At 39.7% G+C, this 20,329-nt stretch overlaps 1 long non-coding RNA gene across 1 annotated transcript; it reads right to left on the bottom strand.

The window, feature by feature from the left end:
* Positions 1 to 1,132: 1,132 nt before the first annotated feature.
* On the bottom strand, positions 1,133 to 18,664 carry LOC112540568 (uncharacterized). Its single transcript, XR_003084662.2, has 3 exons — positions 18,540 to 18,664; positions 6,181 to 6,257; positions 1,133 to 5,158 (listed from the first exon to the last, which is right to left on the bottom strand). It is a non-coding gene; the product is annotated as an uncharacterized LOC112540568 (long non-coding RNA).
* Between the last annotated feature and the right edge of the window lie 1,665 nt (positions 18,665 to 20,329).

Genomic DNA, 20,329 nt, shown 5'->3' with positions numbered 1-20,329 from the left:
ACTCTTAAGTTATAGATGTGGATCAAAACAACATAATTGTCAGCACCCCTGGATTCAGGACAGATGCTAAAAAAGACTGGCAATTATTAAAAATATCCCTGGAATAATTATCCAAGATAACATTTTGACTCAGAGCCATCAACAGCTACTAGAATTCATGGTGGTATGCAACCTCCTGAATTAAAGGTGGGCTGCCTGAGAGACCAGCTGTTAGAGAGCAAGAATAGAAGAGACCAGAGGTGTCCATGGGGAGGGGGTCAAAAAAGTCAAGATGGTAACCCCAACCATGCAATTGAAGCTCTGCATCTCTTTTTGGTGCACTGTGACATTCCTGAAAGAGATCTCTTGTGGTTTCTTGTCATGTTGTCACCTTCCTAGATCCATCTGCTTGAGCAGATTAGGTGGCCCAGGATACTGGGTGAGGTAAGCCTTTGGCCAGATCCAGCAGAGCCATTTCTTCTGCTATTTTTGTAATAGCATCCATATTATGCAGAAGAATCCCACTACATCTAATTATATCCAAACATGTGCAGCAAATAAGCATTTACTTTAAATTAATGTTTGCTTTTTATCTTGTTTGAGTCAATCATTTTGTTTTATTTCTTTTTTCTTTCTGCTAACAATTAACCAACCAAAACAAATGTTAGTGTTTTTGGCACATGTGAGACTTTTGATGCAAGTATTCTGTTCTTCACCAAATGGTAACAGTCATTTGAACTAATAATAAATTTTGATTGTTTTGCAGCCAACTCTATAAGCAAAAAAGTGGATTTCAGACTCTAGATTTTATTCGGAGCCAGATACATAGACTGCTGTGCAAAGAGGCCAGGCCTGCACAAAATAATCTGAGTTTTTCACCAGGCTATTGTGGATGATGTGGAGACCCCCATTTGGATTATCTTTAAACGTGTGTTGGTACTGCAAAACGTTTAATAGACATTTCTTCTAATATACACTGGTTCTAAAGTTTTTTGTGGATCCATAATCTGGATTGGCGAGGGACCACTAGAGACTGTGGGTTTAGAACAGTTATACACTGACAAACTGTATCCAAGATTGCTGTTATTTAAAGAAGAACATAGCCTTTATTTGATTGGATAAAATTTAATCAGAATGATTAAATTCATCTGGGACATAGTTACAATCGTTCATACTCTACTTTTTAAAACTGCATTTTGTAATGAAATATTTCAAAAAAAAAATTTTCATCATACAAAATTAGACAGAAATGGTTGGGTTCAATTATATTTCTACTATCTGTAAATACCTTTTCTATTTAGTATGCTTAAAATCAGAAACTATGAATGAAATTGTAGCACATTTACTACAATTGCCACCTTGTTGGATATTAGGCAGGTGACCAACAACTTCCCAAATCTGAATGCTAAATATCTGTATCTTTATTGATTCTGCATCCCGAAGATAGTTCAGCATACACTTTAATGGTGCAGTTACACAAGTTCAGAAGAACGCCTGTTGGAGACACTGTGGGTGGAACACAATTTGAGCAATTTGGGGTCATTGCATATCTCACGCAAGCTTTCCCTGTCATTATCCCAAGAGCTCAGAATTCAGCCCTGTGTCATGTTAACATTTCCATTCACAGACATAGCACTGGCGTTTCTAAATCTTGTCACAGAGCTGGATGGGGGTTATTCATGTTCCTGAGGCAACACTCCAAGATCAAGTAATCTGGTGCTGGCAGATGAATAACTGTTCTTGCTTAAATGTCTTTCAGCCCATGATGACTTAGAAAAAAAATTGAAGCTGTATTCAAGGAATAAAATGGATAAATCTGAATTATTTTTTTTTTTAAAAAAAGAATAGCATTAAAACCAGTAAAAAAGAATGACATGCCAGTTGTAGTTATTGAGCATATACCTTGCATTAGATCTAGTAATAAAATACTAGAAAGATCCTAGATTCCATTAAAAGTTTGAATAAGCAGCAACATTTGTGACTGGCATCTAAAGGCCATCAGAGAAGGCGCTAAAGGAGCCAACAGAGGAGCTGAATTCCTTAGTCCATAAGCTACAACCAAGACTCTTGTGTTGCCACCTACCTTTCTTCCAATGTTGGGAACACTCTGAACAAAGCCTTCAGTGGTGATCTTAATAGCTGGACAGGTTTACATGGAAGGATAGTCTTTGAAATATGTAGAGGTAAAAACTTTGTGGCACTTTATGAGTCATTGCTAGCAGTTGGGAAGAAACTGGTAAGGCTTTTGACCTTTTTCTTCTCCCTGCTCTGCATGCTAAAGCATGTGGTATAACTAGACTACCACCTTTCTGAATCTACACTATTTCAGAATACAGGCCAGGGAAATCCATGCCTGAAGCCTCCTGTTTAAAAAACTTGGATCAGCAAGGAAAAAAAAAAGGAATTCAGATGTTTTTCTTCTGAAATGCTCTCTATCAATTAGCAGAGAGTTCTCTGAGCGAGAAGGAAAGTTTCATATATGCTATCCTTAAAGTTGTATAGTCCCAGAAGACATTATTATTCACATTCTCTAAATCCATGGGTCCCTTTTTGGTCAATAAGTGTAAGTGAAGCCATTATGAAAAGATGACTATCAAAAAAGTACATCACTGTACTACTCTGCCCTGCAGTTTCATTAAGACTTGTTGAGGTGAATGCCCTGAACAATTAATCCATAGTTTGTAAAGAAAGGCAATGACTGGTTCCAGTCTTTTCGAACAATCAACTTTATACATCAGTATAGATTAATCATCCTTGACCGTGGGGTTCCTTTCCTCAGAGGTGCCAACTTGACTGAAGCCTTCTTTGAATACACATTTCAACTTAGCACCCTGGTCCTTACTCTCTGATGTTCTGCAGAGATTTGTTTGCTAGCTCACCCAAAGGACTAAGCCCCTTTTGTTTCATTTCATGGCTGGGGTCCAAGGGAAAAAGCACCAGAACTCCTGCATCCTACTGGAGAGCTGAACTTGGCCTGTTAGAATCTCACCATGAGATTTCTCTCACAATGAGTGTCATTGTAAGGACATCTCTTGGCTTGGAAGACAATGAGGAGGAACTCTCATATGCCAGTAGGCCCTCCAGCTTGAGTGTTAGGTGGCCTGTGGAAGGCCTTTGACATTGGCCCTGCCATGTTCAGGGCCTTTCCTTCCTGCTTCATTGGGCAGGGCAGCCTGTTCCTTCTCCTCTTGCCTCCAACCTAGCATTGTGTTAAAGATCCTGTTCCATTACCCTCAGTAATACTCCTCTTAACCTTATCTTTTCTTGTGCTCTGCAAGTTGGCTGAAAACCTATTACTAGGATTCAGTTCCTCAAAACCAGCAGCAATAACAACAATATGACAGGTTTTCAGAGTGTCTGGCATCTTCAGAATAATACAAAAAATAAATACAATACGCCAAATAAATACAAAAGCCACAAAGTGCAGGCAAAAGATATTTGTCAAACAATATAGAAGATAAAACTGTTGAACAAAATCCCAACACTGACAAAAGGCCTTGCGGCATTTGTTCACATTAACAACATAGAGATCAAGTGAAATTATGAGATCCACCCTGTCTGGACACAGGCTGTTACAAACAGGCTGCAATTCATGGATTCCACTACTGTTTCTTCAAAATATCTCTCAACTCAAAAACTGGGTGCACAGATGCGTCTGTGTGGCAAAACATATAATTGGGATAGTTGCTGGCAATAAACGAACATGTTTAGTGAAAATGCATATTGAAAATATATATTAGAAACAGATGCTCACAAAAATCAAATCAATAAAAATTATACTATATATAAGACAAATGCATATTTTTGCAGCTGTTTTTAAATAATTTACAAAAAAAAAAATGTTGTCGAACTAGATAGTACTGCATGCTAGGGTGACCTGGCTTAGATTTTGACTCACTCATTATTCCTACTTATGATAACTGACTCAAAATTCAGTATTAATATAAAGTAAATCCAGAATACCTTTCCCTAGTCTAATACCCGCCTCCATAACTCCTTCCTAAGACATGTTAGTCTCCAGCTTCCATAATGCTGGGGGATGAAGGAAGTTGATAACCAACATATCTCATTTCTAGCTAGGAAAGTCTGATCTAGAGGAGCTGTGAGTTGTTATAACCAACAGAATCTTGCCTCCAGCTGTTCAGGGATGAAGTCATGAAATATAGAATTTGGAGACAATTTGAGCCTAGGACATTTAAGGCTCAAATAAGCAACATAACATCCTAAATCGATAAGAGATTTCCTTATTTTGCTGTGATGTAGTCATACAATTATCTTTGTAATCTATGCTTCTTTTGTGATACCTTGGTTTGAAGAAAGAACTCTTTTTGTCCAGATTATATTGACACTTCCTATATGGAACTATAGTTACTCATCATGGCCACCACTTCCAATCCATTTAGCCCAAGCAGCAAGAGAACAAAACAGTGATGGACAGTGGGTTTGCAGGAATACATGTGAAGTTCTTTAAGAAGCTGTGGAAATTTTAGAACCACAAGTAATGACAGAGTTAGCAGTAATCCTACTAACTTGGAAATAAGGATAAGACCCAGTTTACATGAGGGCTTGGAAATTGCATATGACAGCATAATACTTTCACACTTGTACTTAGCAAATGAAGGTTGGAAGAAGCTGGGGAGGAGATATTCAGAAGTATTGTCCTATTGCTGAGAGACAAGTTGGAGCAGGAGGAGGAAAGCCTAGGCAGATGTTAATGTTCTCAACTTTATTTTCTGAATCCAAAAGAAGTAGACCTTGGGAGACTGAAAGGTAGAGTTAGGACAGAAGCAGAGTTTAAGCCTGTTGGAGATTGAAACATTCTGGTTATGTGTGAGAATGTTGCTGAGGGTGGGAATCTAACCTGAGCACTGTTTAGTGAAGGAAGAAGTGATAGAAAAAAGCAGCCCTACACCACAGAGCTTTTCTCCTTAGCTATCCTGCCTTTCATTCTTTCACTACCACACTCAACTTTAGTCAGTTCTTATCTGCCATGTTCAACTTTAATCTGCATTTTTAAAAAAGGGTTTTCTTTGGTGTGATGACTAAAGTTTAAAAGTTTGGTTTGAGGGTGTTGTCAGATATCACATTTGTTTCCATCTCATGGCATGAGAGTTTTGCTTCCATCGAGGGGCATCATTGTTTGGCTGTGCTTAGGGCATCAGTTGGCCTGAAACCAGTCCTGGAAGGAAGTAACCAGAGATTAGCAATCTCACAGACAAAAGTCAGTCAGAGCAATAGACAAAGAGGAGACAGAGAGTGAATTGTTAGTTTTCTATGTATATCCCACTGCTCCTCAAGGTTAGTAGGCCATGAGGTACTGAGGAAGCTGTGCCACTGGGTTTACTCCCCCACAAAGGGTCCCTGCCACAACCAGAATAGCTCATTATATTTACATGCATTATAACCCACTTTTCCAGTTACTGAATTGAAATGCTATCCAACCCTCCTCAAGGTGGCAGGAAAACAAAAATACTGGTATGAAAATGATGATCCCATTGCTGAGCCCTATGCTGCCTCCATAGGTGATATTCCCTTGATTGGAAAAAATGCAATAGAGTCAACTGACCTCTTGTCCAAGGTGGCAAAGCCAAACAAATTTTATATACTTTGAGGCTGCCCATAGAGAGTGTTGGCTTAAGGAGGAGGGAGACACTTAACAACTTAAGCCTATCTCACTCATGGGCTAAGGTCAAGACAAGGGTGACATCATGGGTATATGGCAAAATATGTTACCTGGGCACCTTTGCACTATGATTAAGGGCATATGGGGAAAAGCCTTAATTCACAGAATGATGATTAGCTTCAGAGGTCTTCAGAGTTCATTGACAGTTGATTTACAAGCAAGGATGTTGTCTACTGCTCAGATGGAGCATTTCCTTCCTCTCTTCCCTGGAATGGGTTCTCATTGTTGTTCCTCTGCTTTAGCCTGGTGGAGTTGGCCCTTCTGGTCTGCAAATTCAGAGCCAAATGACTATGAGGCCCAGGATTGTGATGTGACCCAAAGATGGGATTCCCCTACTGAGAAATCATTGGCAAGTTCAAAAGCTTCCTATCATAGGGTGGAGTATGTGTTGGAACCAGGGAAGAAAATGGAAAGATTCCCAAGCATTTTGGAAGAACGACTCACTGCAATCTGTTTTTAGTGCACAGATAGGGCCTTGTGTAGATTTTATAACAACACAATTCAACAGAAATCCTTACCTGCATTTCTTTTACAAAGTGTTCTCTTTGTTAGGGTCACTTTAGGATTATATTGCCATGTATACCATTTTGAACTCCTGAATGAAAGACAGGATATAAATCTAACAATAAATAATAAATAAACAAATATTATTCCTATCAGAAACCATCTCTATTTAAGGGGGGAAATGTACTAACTTTCTGTAGGTTCTGTTGTGTGTGCATGTGGTAAAATAAATGCCCATACAACTGTCATACATTACAATGTCCATGCATGTTTTGTACTTTTTCCTTAACTGGAAATGCTGAAGCTGGCTGGGGAATTCTGGGAGTTGAAGTCCACACATCTGAAAGTTGCCAAGGTTGAGAAACACTGGTCTATACTCTGACTGACAGTAGCTTGCCAGGATCTTCAGAAAAATGTCTTTCCCATTTTAAACTTGCAAGGCATGTCCTTTACCACTGAGTTATGGGATGACATTGGAAGCACAGCACTTTGGTAGCAAGCTAAATTCAAAGGAGAAAAAAAGTAATTTCCCAACGGGTGTAATAAGGTAATAATAAGGTAATTAATTAAGGTAATAAGGTAATAAGGTAATAGCATGGGAGAAAATGGATTGGACTCTAACTTGTGAAGGCAAATATGTATTATGTGGTAGGACTGCACAGATCTTTGAAGGGGTGCTTCACATCAACCAAAGTTTAAATGAAACACCCCCTTGAATGTGCTTTGTGAAACAAAGTGTTCTCCTTGCTTCTCAAAGCAAAGTAAAGCCATGACAGCATTGTGCTTGGCCTTGCTTCTATGACCTCCTCTGTATGTTCCAATACCCAAAGAAGCTTCTGTACAAGTGTGTACGCAGAAGCTTCTTCCAGTGTTTCCCAAAATACTTAAAAAGGCTTCACTGCTTGCATTTTGCATATCTCGTCTAGCTGTTTGATTTACCAGTTGAGGTTTCAGCAGGTTGTGATGTGGAATCCTTGGTGCTCTCTGAGCTTGGTCATTTGCTTGCAGACGTTACATTACCCAACTAGTAACATCATCAGTGCTAGCGAGTGTGGGGTTTGCTCCCTGTCTTATATACAGTAGCTTGCCCTGCCAGTGTTGGTGGGGGTGTGGTTTTCTCCTTGGTAGGAGGCTGTGGTGCACCTCCTGGAGGAAAAATGTCACCTCCAGTGTCTGAAGTGCCCCATCAAGATGAAACCAACATGTTTCACACAACCTACGATGCCATCTACCCTTGTCTCAAATGTTTGCAAATAAAGGTGATTTACATTGTTTAGAAAAAGTAAAATTATGAAGATATTTTTTTCTGTTAGCCATGATCAGACATACCATGAAAACTGATTTTCAGTATCATAAGGATTTTGCCCTGATTGAAGTCATTTCTGTATAAAAAGTGTTCTTGCAACGAAGTAGATGACAATATCTTATCCCTGGCTAATCCAGCCACTTGATTTTTGACAGTCCACCAACTTCTTTTTCCTGAATTGGAAACCTCAATATTTTATTTATGTACTATCATCAGGTTGAGAAGTAAAATCTGCAGTTGTTTATCTGTTTGTCTGTTATGGAGTAACATTAATCTCTTCCTGGCAAATGAAGACTCCAAGCACTTGGTATAAACATGTAGGGCAGATGGGAAATTGACTGGAGCTGTGTGGATGGTGTCATAGTTTGATATATCTTGGTGGTTCAGAGAGCAAGCCATGAACTGGAATCCCTCAATTTACCAGGTTGCCTCAAAGCTTGTCTTTCCAGCTCAGCTCCCTGTCTCTGATATGGTGATAATACTGGGCAATGCAATAATTATTGAGATTAGGTAGCTACAGTAAGTCATCTTTAAGTCGCAAAAGATATAGTATAAATACTTATTACAGGTAGTCCTCATTTAACAACCACAATTAGGACCTGCAACTCAGTCTTTAAGTGAAGCAATTGCTAAGTGAAACTGTGACTATGTTTACGATCTTACTTCAGCTTTTCTTTGGTTTACAGATCTGCGAAGGTCATAAATGTGAGGATTGGTTGCAAAGTTACTTTTTCATCACCGTCGTAACAGTGAACAGTTACTAAAGGGAACCAACGTATATCTGTAGGTATAAACAGAGGAAGGGAGGAAAAACAATTCTATGCAAAATGCAAAATAGTTAAGCCGAGGCATTTCCAGTCGTTTGGACAGAGTATGTAACTTACCAGAAGACTTATAAACATTCCTGCCTGTGAGGAGGAGAAGGCAACAGGGTGGCTATTGGGTTCCAAATAGAGAGAAAGTGATCTGTTTTGCAAAGACCTCTAATGCCACCTTGTGATTAAATTTTCAGCTACAGCTTTGTTTCATCTTGAAGAAATATAAAGAACTACAGTACTTAGTTAGGGCTACCCTATCTGAGCTGCAAAATGCCAGATGATCATTGGATAGCAATGATGTGCTGTCATCTAGTGGTCATCTGGAGTTTTGCAGCTCAGATAGGGTAGCCCTAAGTTATAATATCTATATCTGGGTCTATGCTAAAATGCCTTTTTAAAAACACCAAGAGAATCATTTTGAAGATGGAAATTGGGATGCAGAAGCGGCAGAGAAAAAAAAGGTGCTTAAACTAACCCACTCCAGACTCTTTCAAATGGATGGGTTGGCACATGGGCACTTGCAAACAGTGTGAACATGTGATCTCAACTGTACTGTAAAGTATTCCTATAAAAGATCATCCTAAACATTTTGTATGTGTGTGCCTCCAAGTCAGTCTTGACTCCTGTCCCTGCAATTTTCTTGGCAAGAGTTTTGGAAGTGGTTTGCTGTTGCCCTCTTTCTAGGATGAAGAGAAAGTGATTGGCCCAAGATCACCCACCTGGTTTCATGCCTAAGGTGGGATTAGACCTCACATTCTCCCAAATTCTAGCTCAGCACCTTTAGCCACTACACCAAACCAGCTCTCAGTCCTAAACTGAAGATGTCCCAAAAGGAATAGTAGTGTTTCTCGATACAGACAAAAGTCCTGTGAAATTACCAGCTTCTCTAGCTGGTCAACCTATAGTTACCATCTCCTGCAAACTCTCCCCTTCCCCCCCCCCAAAAAAGCCTGTTTGTGACACATTTGTGTGTGTGTGTGTATCAAACTACATAAGAATTAATATTAGTTCTATAGCTCTTTAACATTAATTGTCTCTACAATAAGGAATCTCATTTATAAAACTCATTTCCCATCCACATATACTAACCATTCTCTGTATGCACACATTGGGGGGGGGGTTTGTGGTGTGTCAGGGGTGTCTGTGGGGTAGGGTGAAAAAAAATCAGGATGGGCCCTGTGACTATGTGATCAAAACCCCACCCCTTTTAATGTGTGTTGCATGTGTGACACACCTAAAAAGAGGCAGGGCTTCAATTGCACAGTCATGGCTGTGATCTTTGGGCAGGATAATACTCAGCAGTTGTGGAAGCCTTCAACGCAAGGGCTAGTTCTCAAAAGCATTCATGCTAGTTCTTCTGCCAGCTAGTAGTCTTATCTGCAGCCATTTATATTTCCTGCCCTTTAGAAATAGATTTACTTTTTCATTATTAACTAATTGCATACTCAGTTTTTCAGCCCAAATGTGCTCCCAAAGCAGCCTACCACTAAAATTCACCATATTGATTATGTCTTGGAAGAAAAGAAGGAAACGTAGCTTCCATTTTAAGGTCTTGTGCCTATGACTTTGCTGTTTGGGGTTAGGACTAAATGAAATTTATATTGTGCAACGGGGACATCAACCAAATTTCAGAGAAAGAAGTTGAGGGATTTTGTGCAATATTTTATGAAAAGGGGCTATAATTGTTAATATAAATTCATGGTACTTATAGGGGGCATTTGGGCAAGTCTTTTACCAGGACTGTTGTAAGAGCATAATGGTTATAACACTTGCCTTGTAAACAGAATGTTGCTCGTTTGAAATCCTACAGAAACTATTTTACTTACCTTGAGCTTTGAACTTTTCCTTCTGCTTTTCTCTTTAAAGTCTGGCGATGCACCATTTCATTGTTTTTCCAGTCACCCAAGATGTAAAAAACAAATAAACAGGAAACAGGAAAAAGTAGAAGCTTGGGGAAAGAAAAATAGTAATAAAAAAATTCTGCCCAGTTTCAAACCAACAATGTTCTATTTACCAGGCAAGTATTGTAAGTATTGTGCTATTACATCACTGATGGGAAAGGTTACTCTAAAAGAAATTAAAAAGCAAGAGGGTGAGAAGAAAGAATTAAAAAAAAAACTGTGTAAGTGCATTTTGACTTTGTATATTAATTCAATTCAATTTTGTATATGTGTGTACATGTATGTATATACACGCACACATACACACACACATATATAGCAGTATATATATCCAGTATGGTTCACCCACAGGAAGAAAAGTGATTAGCCACTGTTTTCCTGGAACAGAAAGATGGGAGGTATGGTGAGTAAAGAGAATGGCCTTGAAGGTCAGAGGGAAGATCCACTACCAAACCAACAATCAGATAAATGAGACTTGAGCCCAGGCCAAGAAAGGTGTTTTGTGTAAAGGCCTCAGGCAGCCCCCCCCCCCTTAATTCTCATGAAGATAAAACAGGGAGGAAGGGAAGCACATTCAGACTCACAAGATTCTGTAACTATAGCTCTTCTAATAAAAGTAGCTTTAGGTCCACATGGTGTCTGTTTCTTAGTCTGGTCTACCTGATGGGGCTGACAAGAGGGCACAGCAGCTGGGGAAACATTCAATGTGAGGACATAGTAACCCGCAGCCCAAACACTTTGCAAACAGTTGCCAAATTGCCTCAGTCCAGACAAGTTTTTCTTAAACTGGTTTATAGTCAAGCTGGCATGAACACAGGGAAGAGGAAGCTTAAACGGCATGTGTGGATGTGCCCTACATATACGGTATGTGGGAGAGAGAGAATGAGAAAGAGAGAGAGAGAGAGAGAGAGATTTTAATGGGTGCTATTAGAGGAACTCTGAAATTTTGATCTGCTAGATAAAAGTGCAAGCTGTGGAGTCCTTGGGGTTCTCTGAGCTTGGTTGTTTTCTTGCAAACGTTTCACTACCCGGCTAGGTAACATCTTCAGTGTTAGAATGGGATGGGGTTTGCTTTCTGTTTATATATTGTGGCATGCCCTGCCAGTGTTGGTGGGTGTGGGGATTTTGTTTTGTTTTTTCCTCTGGTAGTTCCTTGATTAAGGTATTGTTTACTGCTTGTATGTCTGGTGGTAATCTTGGTGTTAATCTCTGCTTATCTGGGTGTTGATTGCTGGCAAGGGGGTGTTCTGGTCTTTTTGTTTCCTTTCTATTGTCTCTTTTGAATAGTGTGTAGATGTTGTTTATTTCTATGTGCCTGTTGATGGCTTTCTTGTCTGAATACCAAGCTTCTAGGAATTCCCTTGCATTTTTGGATTTAGCTTGGTCTAAGATGCTGACAGTTTTCCAACTGAAACTATGGTTAAGTCTGTCCACATGTTGTGGGATTAAGAAGTTTTCATCATGTCTTCTGACTGCTAGTTAGTGTTCATGGATGCACTCTGTCCTACATGGTGGTTGTTACAGTCTTTACACTGTATGTTGTAGATGACTCCTGTTTTTTAATTTTTGGGCTACTAGAAGTGCAAGCATATTTTATATTACATACTAATATTAGAGGACAATTGTTATTTCTTAGAACTAATAATACATGTATTGAAATCTTCCAACAAACTAGTGGAAAATCTAACAGCAACAGCTTCAGCCTGCAATCCTGGCAGGAGGCCCCTATCCTGGGGGAGACTCATTTCTAGGTAAACTTGTATAGATAAATTTGTTCTTGGTAAACTCATGCCCTTTGAGAGAAATTAAAACACATTATTAGGAAAACTTTGTCTTCATTTAGTTAAAGACAGTTCAAATAATATCCTTTTTTAACAGAACTGTAGGGAAGGTAACAGAATACATGACATGTAAAAGCTAGCATTGAACAGATTATGTTCATCAGCCTTTCAACAAACTTCTCTTGCAGACCAGAGGTGAACTTGCAATCCTCTCTCTCAGGGCTTCCCATGGGGCACTGCCTAGGGAAGAAGGACAGCTGTTTTACAGTTGTTCAGGCAGCTAAGCTGATCTGACAGTGGAGTTGGGGCTCTTAATTAAAGCACCCAGAGTCAGATGTGGTTAAGGGAGCTGTGCAAAAGAGCTACTCTAATCCCCACGGTCTGTTTAGCATACTCCCAAAAGGCTCTCCCACAGAAGCTCCCGCATTTCAGTCATTAGTTCTGAAATATCTGGAGAGCGCGCTCTGGTGACATCTCCAACATCCTTCCGTTCTCAAAGGTATCACAACATTGCTCTTTGGATATGTTCCACTTCGCCCACAATAGTCGTGCCTGGAATATGCTTTTGTTCCAATGTTGCTTGCAAGAGAAATATTTACTTCTTTAAAGTTTTCAGAGATCCTGTGCAAAATGTAACTAGTCTGGAGCTGATACAGATGCTGATAGTGCTGTGAAGACAGGATTCCCCAATATTTAAAAAAGCCTTGGCCACATGAAGTTTCCAGTCTAGGGTGCCCAGTACAGAAATATTGGAGACAGCATGCACACAGCTCTGAAAACCAGCTAGCAAATACATGTATGTGTGTGCAGATACCCACTGCTTCTCTGCTCCACACCATTACATTGTCTCTGCCCAGAGAAGAAAGAAGCAAAGGTGGGGGTGGTGTCCTTTTATATAAAACTTAGGAACTGTAGTCAGGGACCTTGATTAGGATGGAGGCAAACTTGATTTCCAGACTAGGCTTTATTGAGCACTAGGGTGAGGATTGCCTTTTATCCCTGTGGTGTCACCCACTGTAGGGACCTTGTAGAGGCGGGTGAAAAACATTCTATTTTCATCAAAGAAATGAAACATTATCTTGTTGTAGACCAGACTGCTGACTTCTACATCATTAACTTTTTTTTAAAGATAGGTGAATAATCATTGGCCTTTTAACCAATTCCTTGATTAAATTTATATACTCTGATCATTGCCCTTTCAGGATATGGAGAGCCATGTGAGTGCATTACCATTTAATAAACAAACAAAAAACAAGAACAAAAAAACCCGACTCTGAAATAACTTTAATCTTCTTGCTTTATCTTGGTGCCAAATAGAACCAGGACAGTTTTTGCAAATAAAATGTATATCCTCAACAAGTAAACAAGGTTTAGGTCATTAACTGGGCAACTGAATTTTGCAGCATTATCTTAGCAGCTTTTGATATAATTCTTTGATATCAGTTGCTTGAAATTTTCCTGGAAGCATCTGGCTGAGCAGTCTTAGAGGCAGAATTAGTTCAGTGTGATCAAAGCCTTGTGCCCTCCAGGTGTCTTGCTGGAGAAGAACATGCCCAAGGGACATGATAACTGAGAATTCTGGGGCTATAATCTCAATTTATCGGGAGACCAACAGTTTGGGGAAAGCTGCGTTACAGTTTATTGGAATGTCAAACATCATTTAAGTGTGTTGATCTGGACAGAAGCTGCAGTGAGTGGGGAGATAATGCAAATTTGGTAAATCAGTGGTTTTGGTGGGGGGATCTTGCTGTTTAGAATACAATTTAGAGATTTTCTAAAACTATATTCAATTTATTTAGGACTTCCACAATAATTTTTGCATGTTTCCTATTTCAAAAAGGCAAACACTTTTCAAATGCTCTTACCTGTATTTTAGGGGGTTGCAGAGAATGAATTTAACCCAGAGCTGTTAAGAAACATTCTAATTAGAGATACGTGAATCAAATATTTTCTGATTAGAGATAAATCAGAGAGTCCTGAATTAGCAACCTATGAATAAGAGATGAAGCATTTTGCAAAAAGGCTGGCTCTTGGTTAACTTCCACCAATACAGAATTCTATAAAACTGAGGATTGTGCTCAGAAGGAGGAGGAGCAGCAGCAGCAGCGGTAGCAGGAGCAGTGAGAGCTTGACTAACAACATCTAAGCAGGAGGCCCAGATGATCTCTCTCCCGTGAACTCTGGGTACATTCTGAAATGCAAGATTTTGCTGTATTCATTCCATTTAGTATTTTGTCTTTGGGGGTATTGCCTTCTCTTGTTTTTCTTGTACTTCCCTTTCCCCAATAAACTCAGTTTTTATATTGAAAGATTTTATTTTATTGTTTTTTAAAAAGGGGGGGGGTTCTTATTAAAATCTTCCCTTTCTGCATGACTGCATGGCTGCACAGCTACCGCTTATGTTTTAAGATTGGTTTGTTTGTTGATGAAAGGGTTAAGAGCTTCCAAGCTGGGCAGATTGAGGCATATCAGCAACCTGACTGCTAGCAGACTATCATAAATATATTTTATTGGAAACCATTGAAAAAGGGATCTGCCAGTAAGATTTTGAATGATTTCCTCTCCCAACTCACAACAGTTAGTTACCCATTTTTCCTTCTCAATTCTATTAGATTATAAGCCTTAGGGCTCTTTAATTTTCATATGATGCCTGCTTCATACAGTGATTGGCATGATACAAGTCAAAGAAGAAGATGATGAACTCTATTCATGTTCCCATTAACATTACCAGAATATAAGAGCCAGAACAAAACAAAACACACCCTGTTTTTCCATTTGCCACCATCAAGTACAAGATAAGTCAATTACCTTTTTTCTTAGCACAGTACATTGAATTATATTTAGCTTCCTTTCTTTGGAAGGTGTTCTGTAAGTGTCCATCTGAAAGCCTTCAGTCAAGATTAATTTACAGGAGACCTGCTTTTATGACTGTGCTCTGGATTAAAAGGGGACATGAGAAATATTCCTGGAGTGCCCCATCTAGTTGAAGAGCTTTGTTTTGGCAGAGCATGTTTTGAAAGATGGGAATAATTGCTCAAGACCTCCAATGGTGATAGTAAACCCACCTCCTTTTGGAAATATAGTTTCCAAACCCGTTTCCTCTTGTTTTTTGGGAAAATTGAGATTTTTAAAGAACTTGGCCAAAGTGCGTTTGTGAATTTGGTTAACCCCAAGCTTTCATCTCTGCTGTTTTGGGTTCCATGAAAGAAGTTTCTCTTTAGAATTCCAAAGTAGATTTAATGAATCATTGCTTTTGACATAAGTATTCAAAAAATATGCAAGTGCTACAAGATTATGTTGACTGAGATTCATAGCAAGTGGGAAGATAAAATTAATCTTTTCCTTCCCTACTGATGTCCAGACTGTTCCACAAAAACTATTATTTGCCCTGGGGGGAAGGCTTCATCTGATCTAGTGCAGGTTTTTCCTTCCAAGGCTAATAGTTGTTCTGGATAGCTATTTGCATTTTATATTCCTCTACAGGTAGAAAATAGTCTAACAAGGTTAGATGATAGGAAGGAAGTAAATGCATTTGAATAGACATTGTTAAGAAACAGAGTGTATAAAATAAGGCTTAATTATTATATTTACATCTGATATAGATAGTCAATTACTTAGCTTTCTCTGCAAATGGAAATTGGATTTTGAAGGAATAATCTTAGTTGAGATGTAAACATCTGCAAAATTTAATTGTTAATAATTAAAGCTTTTTTTAAAAAAAAAAAACTCTTTTTGCTAGTATCCAGTTGCTATTCACTTGATGCCAAAGCCTGATCTACAGCCTGAACTGTAGTTCTCAGGGTTCCCCAGGGCAAAAGTGAAATGATTAAAATCAGCTTAAACATTGCAACCATCCAAGGCTGCTGTCTAGGTAGCGCTGCCTGAAACGGGACAAAGGAGGCACTGATCAGTCAGCAGGTGGCACCCTAAGCTTTCAGCAATAAATGATGGAACAGCAGGAGTTTTGTGCTAAAAAGGAGCATTCAGAAATTGTTACACCAATTCTGTGTCAACCTTAGATAGTCGCCCCGAAACCAGCTTAGGGAAGCATCTAAGAAAGTGCTAGAGAAAGATTATTAGTGTTATCTATTACAGACCTCCAAAACTTTAGTAACCCCTTCCGCTGAATACTGCCCAGCTGTCTGCCAGTGCTTCATGCCCGTATGATATGCACACACACACACCCAACTTAATTAAGAGCCCCAGAAGAGAAGGTTGAATTTGGCCTAAGTGGGGTGTTAGCTTCATGGTCACAATTTGGGTGGGTCTAATCTAACAAATGACCGGTTGCTCTGTCTTGAGATGTTTAATCAACAATAAAAGCTTCGTAACAAGGTTTTATTGTAACAAAGGCAATAAAAGGTTGGGAAAAGTAGCTGCTTGAAAACACATTTGAATGTTAGCTGGTTTACTGAAAAGAGTCGAGGCCTGAACTTTTTAAGCTTAAACTTCCACATGTATACCTTTAACATGTAACTATTTTAAAAATGTAATCTACAGTATTAAAGTCACGCCAAATTTGTTACATATACTTAAGCTAATTTCAGTGAACTGAAGTGAAGTTTCTTGCTGAAGCTTAACACATCCATTTTTTGCCTTAAACCTATACCTCCCTCCCCCAAATCTGGGCAGATTCTCTTAGTTTTATTTAAAAAAAAAAAAAAAGAAGTCAACTAGATACTCCCTTGTCCTTTAAAACTTCACCAACCTTCTAAAACTGTTGAAGATTTTGCTCTGGCCCTGTCTCGTGGCTCTCACAAGTCTCTGCCCAAAAGTTTTCTTTCTTTGTGGCTGCAAGAAAGTTGTCTCTCTCTGCTCTAAAATCATTATGGAATGTTACAGTTCATAGTATCCTAGTATTCCTTTTCACTGGAAAATCATTATTACTCTTCTGTGTCTCAACTCAGTACAGATATTGCTCTCTAACTGCACCCCAGTTCATCCAATAAACTCCAAAATGTGAGTCTCCTAATTTTGGTGCTTGAAATTACAGCCCTATTCTGATGAGGTTTGTATGGATTGAATGACAAAAGGGTATATAAATAGCACCACGGTCACAGCGTTCCTGCAATTTAAAAAAGAAACTGTCCAATGTGATCCATATTTATTTATTACATACTGGAGAAGCCTGTGAACAACCCCCTGTCTAGTCTCCATTTTGAGCACCCCTTCTGAGCTGGGCCTCATTAGACTTTTTCTATAATTTTTCACTCTCCAAGGAAACCTTGGCAAAGACCTGAACATCAGGCATCTTCTGCAGTGCTTTCTGGCTCTCTCCCAGTCCCAAGTGAGAACTGGCCCACACCCAACCCTTGAAGCCTAATACTTAGCCAAGCACAAGCTATGCTGCCCGGGTAGCAGGAGCCCAGCTTTCTACTGCTAAGAAGGGAGAGGGGGTGTTTTCTCCTTTAATCTGGCTTGTATCACAGTAATTCATAGAGACCTTCAGCCACTGTTCCTCTTCTGAACAATCTCTGATCTAATCCATGAAGGCTGCTGGAGAGCCAATCAGTTACAGATTATGAAGCAGACATTCCAAAATCAGACTGTAGATCATAGTTAGAGCACCAGGAATGTAATTAAAAAGCTACAACTTCCCTTTTAAAATCAATCTGTAGCCAGAATATTCCGCTCTTACAAACTTGACTGCATCTAATGGGAGTTATAAATTGCTAGGATGGAAAGCATTTGTTCTACATTCAAAAAGTGTCAGAGAAACTACCATGGCTACATGCTCATGGTAAATGGCCACAGCAACACTTGTATCTAGAAATGGAAACAAAAGCATTTGCAGGACTGGAGGCTTTGATTAAAAGGACATAAGCATAAACATGTGCTACTGTGATGCAAGCTCCGTCCCTTTGCTTGTGACATCACACTGCACATGCAAAAAGGGTGGCGCTTGCGTCATGATGGTGCAATTCTCCTTTCATCATTTGATGCTCCACCTCCTTGGAGGGTGCCTCTGAATAGAAACGAACCGCAGCAGGGACTCCCTACTGGATAGTAGCAAGATGATCTTGACAATGATAGGCTAGATCCGTTACCAAAGTAACGAGGGGTAAAACATAGCTTAAGTCCAGAACAAGCCAGAAATAGCTCAGACAGACACCTCCCTAATTCGCATGGATATAAGGTACAGTACAATCAGCAAGATTCTGTTATTCTCAATAAAAGTAGTCCTTGCCTTCCTGTGGAGTTAATTCTTGATCTGGTGGGGCTTACATGGATGGACATGGTCATGAACTTTATAAAGCAGGGTTACATCCCTAACAAGACAGGGTAATTTGTGACTCTCTAGATCTTGCTAAACTGTAACACCCAACAGCCTCAGCCAGTATGGTCAATTATGACAGATGTTGAGTACTATAATTAATAACATCTGGAGGTTCATGGGTTCCCCATCCCCACAGAAAGGCAAAGATGTTCATGCAAGACATAGCCTGTGTCAGAACTCTGGACAGAGCAATTTGGAAGAGGATGGATTCACTGTGAGGATACATCCTCAGAAAAAGATAAGCTTATCTCTACAGCCTCCTTACCCTGACTCTGAGACAACCCACTTACCATTTTTTGAGGACTACAGCTTGATTCTTATGTTTTCTATGTGACTTGCCAACCAGCCTCCTTCAGATGCTTTTCCTTGCTTGCACCCTGTCCTAGGATGGACTGGACCTTCAGACTGCTCCTCCTGTGCTAGGGTTGTGTGTCATTGCTTTCTAATTTCAGGCAGTTCCCCATAAGATCTATTTTTGTGCTCTGATGTAATTCTTCTGTCAATCCTGTTCAGCTCACCAAGTGGCTATGGACACATTGCAGAAACGAACAGCTTATTAAGTTGTCATCCATACTTACACTTGGCCTACTCATTCATCCTCAGTACTGAGCTAAATATACATCACCCTTGATCATCAATGTAACATAGCATGGATGGAATCTGTTCTGGACCTGAAAGAAAATGTTCTCCTGCTCCCATTTTCATAGTGCAGATTTCAATCTGATGTCTGTTAAATGGTAACCGGGAGCACATATACAGCTGCATTTTACTACAAGTCTGTATTGGCACGGCCTTTACCGCTGGAGTATTTACAATGTCATAAGCAATTCTGTGTTTAATTTCATTAAGCAACCACTGAAGAGTCCTTGTTAGCTCTGAGCATTCCTGTGGAGCCAGAATTAATGATGCTTTTAATAGTTGTGTAACTTCTTCTGCCTAGCTGAGCAACGACCTTCATTCTCCTTCTTTGTGGGGAGTATGGGAGGCTGCTTCTTAGCAGGTCAGTCTATTGGTCCATCTTGCTGACTACTGTCTGTTCTGATGGGCAATGGCTTGCTCAGGTGCCAGCCAGAAATCTTTCCTGTCATCTGACCACCTCGATGGGAGGTGCCTGGGAATGTTTGCCAGCAAAGCATATGTTCCACCTCTAGGCCCCACTCTACTAGTCATGTATAGCTAATCAGGTGAAGTTTTTATCAAATAAATGGTGCATAGAGGAAAGCAGCAGCAGATAAAGATGACTGAAATGCTGTGTGTTAGGTAACACTGAACCATCATGAAAAGTTTTAAAAGGATTTTAAACCTGGGAGAATATGGTGGATGTCAGAATAGCTTATGAACCCTGGAGCTTGAAGTAATGTCAGAACATGAGACATGGGGAGTCCTTAATTAATTCAGAAATACCAGAGCTGGTCCCCTTATTTAGTCAAATCATGCCAGATAGCCTTAAAAAAAAGATTGTGACACAAAAAGTAAAAGGCAATACCCTCTTTGTTTCTCCCTTTTCTCAAAGCAGTTTAAAGGTGAATAATGAATTCTACCAGTAGTTGGAATAATAGGAAAAGGAATTTCTGGGAAGTACCACTTGCATGAGTCAAATAGGGATGTTAATCCTTGGTAGGTGCAAAGAGAGCCACCATGGTGTGGTGGTTAAGGAGCTGAACCAGGGGCCAGGAGAGCCAGGTTCTAATCTTCCCTTAGGAGGGGGCCCTTAGACCAGTCTGTCCTTCTCAGCCCAAATCCCTGTCAGGTTCTGCAACAAGCTGGCTGAAAAACAAAACCCCTCATTGCATCGTGCACTGATAGCTTTACTGCAAGAACTAGGTGAGCACAGTGCAAAAGCAAGTGGATCCTGCAACCATGTGGGACAGATACCATGAACAACAATACTTCTTCATAGCTGCATTCCTTGAAGGGAAGCCATGAGGATTTAAAACAGGTATATATAGCTAGAGTAGAAACCAACTTCTGTAAGACTGATGGTCTACTAATATTCTAGGAGACCGCTTGATGCTTATTCAGTGAAAGATAAGGATAATAGATCTGAGGTCTGAATTCTTTCATCAGCTTTTGAATGTAA

The sequence above is a fragment of the Python bivittatus genome, unplaced genomic scaffold (genome assembly GCF_059951505.1).
Source record: "Python bivittatus isolate LINGU-HERP-01145 unplaced genomic scaffold, Pbiv_v1 ctg000080_np1212, whole genome shotgun sequence".
In the NCBI taxonomy this organism is placed as follows: Eukaryota; Metazoa; Chordata; class Lepidosauria; order Squamata; family Pythonidae; genus Python; species Python bivittatus.
This window is presented reverse-complemented; position numbering and strand designations above follow the sequence as displayed.